Genomic DNA, 6,077 nt, shown 5'->3' with positions numbered 1-6,077 from the left:
TTAGAGAGAAAACACCTTAAAAATTCACTCCAACAACTTCATCATCTATATATATTTTTTAATTGCTACTGTGCTTCTTTACAAGTAGAGAATACTGTAGCGTTTCTTGTTCACACTTCAAACGTTTTTAACTATTATAATAATTAGCTATTGAATAAAAAAATATTGGAAGATATATAGTTCTTAAAAAAAAATAATAAATAAAAAATTAATATTTAAATGAGATAGAGAAATGATAAAGAATTTGTTGGAAGATGTATTTGAAAAACTAGGTAGGTAAAAGATAAATATCACTATTTACTATAAAATTTTTTTTACCCAAGTGGAAAAGTACATTATATAGTCGTTGGTTCATCATTCTATTATTTTTGTTGGCTTTGGATTCCTTTGTATAAAGACAAAATTAAGACAGTTAGATAGGGGAAGAAACTCATCTCGCATTTGTCAACTCTTAATATGTACGCGCCAATTGCCAAGTGTGAAAGAATGAGTTGTTTCTTCACAATTAAAAAAATAAAATAAAATTCTTTTAGCAACGAAGAAGTTTTGACGGACCAAAAAGCCTTCTCAAAAAATCATGTTTCCAATGGTAAAATAAAGCCCTCACAAATACTTCGTAAGATGTGAAACATTTATGACCAACAAAAAAAGCTGTAGCGATTATATGTTGCAGCCGTCACAAATGCTAACATTTTGGAGGAAAATTTTCCCTCCATATTAATTGCGAGGGACAATTAAAATTCTCTCACAAAAAGTGTATTATTTGTGACAATTAAAAATATGCCGTCATTAAGACTAAATTATTTGTGAGGGCCATGATCAACTTTCGCAAATAATCATTTAAATGTTAAAATTTTTGGGGGGAAATGTTCCCACCAAATTATTTCCGAGGGACAATAAAAATCCCTTGTAGAATTTTTTTTTTTTTGGGTGGGTTAAAAATATGCCCTCACTAATACTATATTATTTGTGAGAACCAAGATTAATCTTCGCAAATAATCATTAAAATATAAACTTTTTTTGGAGGTAAAAGTTTTTGTCAAATTATTTGTGAGGGGCAATGAAAATCCCTCGTGAAAAGGATATTATTTGTGAGGATCAAAACTTTTGGAGGGAAATTTTTCCCTCCATACTTTTTGCTAAGGACAATAGAATTTCCTCACAAAAAGTGTATTATTTGTGATGGTTAAAAATATACACCCACTAATAATAAATCATTTTAATGACTAAGATTTTCCTTTCGAATTAATCATTAGAATATCAAATTATAAATTAATGCTTCTCAAAACACTTTTACCAAACATTTATTCATTGTAGTTTTTATTTTATCTTGTTTTTTAAAAATTAATAAGCAAAATTATTTAGATGTGAAGCTATAACTTAAACAAAAATAATATTTCAAATGCATACCTACCGAATTGATTAAAAATCGCTAACACAACCAAAATCGATTGGAATTTGAGTCAAAGTGGAACAAAGGGGGTTAAGTGTATTGGTTTAGTGACTAGAATGAAATATTTTGTTAAATTAAACCAAAATAGAACTAAATGATTACTATGTTTATAGTAATATGTTTTTTACTAATAAATATAATAGACTAGTTGAAAATATTTTTCTACAAAAGATTCAAGATAAATTTATGCCTCGTAATAATATGCCCATGTAATAAAGGGTAAATTTTAGGTATAGTCTTTTAGGTGTAGTACACTAGGTTTTTTTTTTTTTTTTTTTTTTTTTTTTTTTTTTTTTTTTTTTTTTTTTTTTTTTTTAATTCAATTCAATTCAAAACCTTGGGGCATTAACAAAAAAATAAAAATAAAAATTAGCTTGTCTTTTCCAATGACAATTAATTCAATGCAGTCAAACATTTGAATTTAATTGGAGATCCTAATAACCACCGCACACCCTTGGTGCGATGGTCACTCCACAAGTATAAGTGGTTGTCGAGTGTGGGGGGCAAGGGCTGGAGTTCAAGTCTCCAGGAGGGAGCTTCACACACATATACACTTAGATTAGGCTAAAGTAGAATTCTATCTTGTATTAAAAAAAAATGGAGATCCTAATATAGTGCACCTAATGTATTGTACCTAAGTTTTACCTTTTTATAAAGTGGTTTAATGATATTCACTATTTTATTACCCATTTGAAGTGGGCATTAAATGGTTTACCATTCAATAACTTTTAAATAATTGACTTTACTCAATAACACTAACTCTTCAAAATAACCACAATACTACACGAATGACTAAAATGATTCAAATACCTTTGATATGCCTAATATAATCAAAATATCCTCAAAACCTCAAAAATTTCCAAAATACTCCCCAAAACATGCAAAATATATTGAAAAGTTCAAAAAGATTGAAATATCCCTAAAACCATTAAAATGACAAAGATACACATAAAATTCCAAAAAGTCTCATTGGAACCTTCAAAATGACCCAAATATCTATACAACGACAAAAGCCTTAGTCCCATATGATTTTAAGCCAACTAAGGATTCTCAACACTTTTGTGTTAGAACCCATTTCCCTCTCTCTCTTGTGTGTGTGTGTGTTTTTGTTTTTTGTTTTTGTTTTTTTTTTAAAAACAGCTTAGTCAAAATTGACCATATGTATTTTTTCCCCTCAATTTTATTCAATTTGAAATCATATTCTATGTCATTTCCTTAATTGACATGTCTTTTTTTAAAGGAAGTAGTTTGGGTTAACTCTCCCTATCACAACCATTTGTGATCCAATGGGACACTTACTCATATCTTGGATTTAAAAAGAGATTGGTGAAAGAATGGATTAAATTCATGATTTAAAGGAGGTACTTTAGGCCAAAGTTCCATGTCACTCCCATGTGTGATCCGAGGGTATGTCTACTATTATCTTGCCTTTAAAAGAGAATTTTTGAAAATCAAGACTTTTGGTGAAAAAGAAGGTTTAAAACATAACTTAAAAGAAAGTACGTTAAGCTAATCCCCCATGTCACTCCTATGTGTGATCCAAACAGATATCTACCAGCAACTTGCCTTTAAAATGAAAATTTTGAAAATCAGAACCCCCAATTGACCAAAATGCTACCGAAACTACAAAATGAGCAAAATACTCATAGTACATCCAAATAATGATACATGTTGCACCAAGAATGATGCATGTGTAAAGATATTCATGGTTTTGATTTTAAAGGGAAAAATTAGTTTTAGTTTGAAAACTGTTTTGAAAAACATGTGATAGCCAGGAGTGACGTTAAGATGGAATGAAAATCCCAACATTTCCCAAGTTGCAATCACATTTTGGAGAGACTCCTAACCACCATCAAGATGCCATCATTCTGTAGTGAATGATCTGATTCGTCAATTAATGAGGATTGAACTAAGCGATTACACAAAAAGAGACCTCCTTCATGATTTCATTAGCCAGTGAGATTTAATAGTAGACCTATTATGAAACGAGTTCTCCCCAAATCAAATGCCAAGAGCCTTTAAATTTATTGTATATGATTTAGCTCATTGTGGGGATTACATACTATTCTTAGCTCACTGTGGTGATTATATATTTTTCTTTTAATATGTGACTGAAGATAATTAATATTTTTTATTATCTATTTTTGGCCAACTATTGAAATGTGTGAATTGTATCTAATTTATTTCATTAATTAATCTATGTATTGCATAGACATGTTTCATAAAACGTCGTTATATGTTTCCCCCCATATTTTTCATTGACGCACAAAATTTCCCTCTATTCTTCATTTCCCACCTTTTTTTTTTCCCCCAAAGCTTTTTTCTTTAATTTTGTTTTCTTTCCTTTCATTCGGCTCCCACTTCTCAAGCTCTTAAAATTTAAAAACTCATTTTTCATTTCCCATTCAACTCCTTTTTTTTTTCCCCTCTCTACCCCATTTTTATTTTCACCATGCGGAGCTCTCTCTCACCATCGTCGAGCTCTCTCTCTCACATCTCCACTGCCCCTAGCCACCTCCCTAGCCCTAGCCGCTGCCACCGCCACCGCCATCGCCCTAGCTGTAGCCGCCGCCGCCATAAATCTACTCTCTCTCACCTCAGCCACCACCCACTGCCACCGATTTGATCTTCTTCATTAGATCATCTCTCAAACCCACACTCACTGTAAGTTCTTCTTCTTTTCTTTCTAAAGGTTTTTTTTAAAATTTTTTTTTTTGTTAATTAAATGCCATTGTTGTTTGATATAGTATGATACCATAATTCACACTATCCACTGTAGAATTTTTTCAATATGTTTTTATTACAGGAATATCCGAACATATTGTGTATCGTGGTTTTTGTATAAATAGTATATAGAACATTGAGGATTTGTAGGAGTTTGAGGAAGTTGGTTAATTTGTGTGGTGATGAATTGCAGTGGTGATGAAATCACTGTCTATGATGTAAGTTCTTTTTATTCCATTCATTGGTTCTATTTCTTTTGTAATTTGTATGTGTTATTAGTATTTTTCTTATCATTGTTATTGTTTTTTTTTTTCTAGGATAAAAGCTTTACTTTCATTTTGAAGACACCCCCTGCTTTAGTTCTGCTCTTAAAAGCCGCAGGTATGCTTCTTTAACAATGCCCATTATGTGTTTGATTGTTTTACCCTTCGTTTGTTTGGCATTTACTGAATGTAATTAAGCATCTAATTCCTGTATTTTAGCAGTGTGTTTTGGGGCAATTATTAATTTGATGTAGTAGCTTATTGAGTGGTTATTACTTGAATCAAGTTTCGTTTTAATACATCCAACATGTAATGTTACAGCTTACAAGTAGAATCTAGAAAACTAGAATTTTCCTATTATTAATGTTTTCATATGTGGAAATTTACTTATTTGAAAAAGTGGAGCATCTTTGATTTGATTTTGGCATTGACTTTGATCGTGCTAGATGAAAAGTGAACTCATTATTATCTTGCTAAGGGCTCATTAGAATACTTAAAATGGAGAAATTGTGTAGAAAGTTTACTACGCTCTTTGAAAGGCCTCGTAAATGAAATACTCATCTACAAACATAACGAGCAAGCACCTAACAGTGGCTCCAGACCATAACTTTTGAGATGCTTAAATCCTAATGAACCACAAATATGGTGAACTTTAAAAGGGGAGAGTTTGGAATTATTTGATTTTGTTCTATACAATTAATTTGAGGTGGAAAAAGTGCTCGATCATGGTGTCATAATGTCATTGGCTCTTGTCCTTGTATCAACCTTCTAAGTTTGATTTTCAGTACCATGGTTGAAAACATTAGAAGTAAGTTCATATAATAACAAAGAAACTCAGAATTAATAATTGCAGGAGAAGAGCAGATGTGACTCTGAGGGTGGTCTAATGGTTATGATGTTGAATGAAATATGTTTTGATAGGTTTTGATTAAACCATCTTTAGACTTTTTCGCAAACTCAACACAGAACTTAAGGCTAGGGGGTATGGTATCATTCTAAAAAAACTTTGTTACTTTTCATAGTGTGAATTATGCGATTGTTGTGAATTTTGTAAGTTATTTTTTATTATGCTCAGTTTCCTTTTCTTATTAAACCCATGGACAAGCCTATGTTACCATTTATCGGCACTCTACTGTTCTACTAATTTTATATTTTACTATAATAATAGGCTTGTATAGCATTGAAGTGGGGCTCATCAAAGAACTAAGAACCCACGAGGTTGCCATTGCCGAACTCAATAATCTTTCTTCATCTAGGTAACCTTATCAACCCTCTTTTGAAAAGGTAAGTTGTCGTTGCTAATCTCTATTTGTATAAGACTTTCTTGACACCCAAAAAAAAAAAAAAAAAAAAAAAGGATTTCCTAACACAGTAAAACGCAACACTGGAGTCAAAAGCCTTGCGTTTTATCTTTTTCACGCTATTCACGGAATCATGCCTTCTTTGTTTAGAAAAGAAACAAAGTCACGCTCACGGCACTTTTAGTGTTTCCTCTTTTTTATTTTTTTACTCCATTTTTTATTTATAGTCAAAACATTTCAACTGATGGGTCTTATATTTTTTTGGGTAAATTACAAATTTAGTCTTTATTCCTGACACCGAATTTTTTTTTTTTTTTTTTGAAAGACACCGAATTT

At 31.2% G+C, this 6,077-nt stretch overlaps 1 non-coding gene across 1 annotated transcript; it reads left to right on the top strand.

Moving 5' to 3' along the window:
- The first annotated feature begins 3,811 nt into the window (after positions 1 to 3,811).
- LOC111991637 (uncharacterized) lies at positions 3,812 to 5,726 on the top strand. Its single transcript, XR_010623690.1, has 4 exons — positions 3,812 to 4,117; positions 4,260 to 4,395; positions 4,495 to 4,558; positions 5,609 to 5,726. It is a non-coding gene; the product is annotated as an uncharacterized LOC111991637 (transcript).
- The last annotated feature ends 351 nt before the right edge of the window (positions 5,727 to 6,077 follow it).

The sequence above is a fragment of the Quercus suber genome, unplaced genomic scaffold, assembly GCF_002906115.3.
Source record: "Quercus suber isolate HL8 unplaced genomic scaffold, Cork oak 2.0 scaffold_17, whole genome shotgun sequence".
Lineage (NCBI taxonomy): Eukaryota > Viridiplantae > Streptophyta > Magnoliopsida > Fagales > Fagaceae > Quercus > Quercus suber.
Note: the sequence above shows the minus strand (reverse complement) of the source record. Positions and strands in the feature narration are given on the sequence as shown.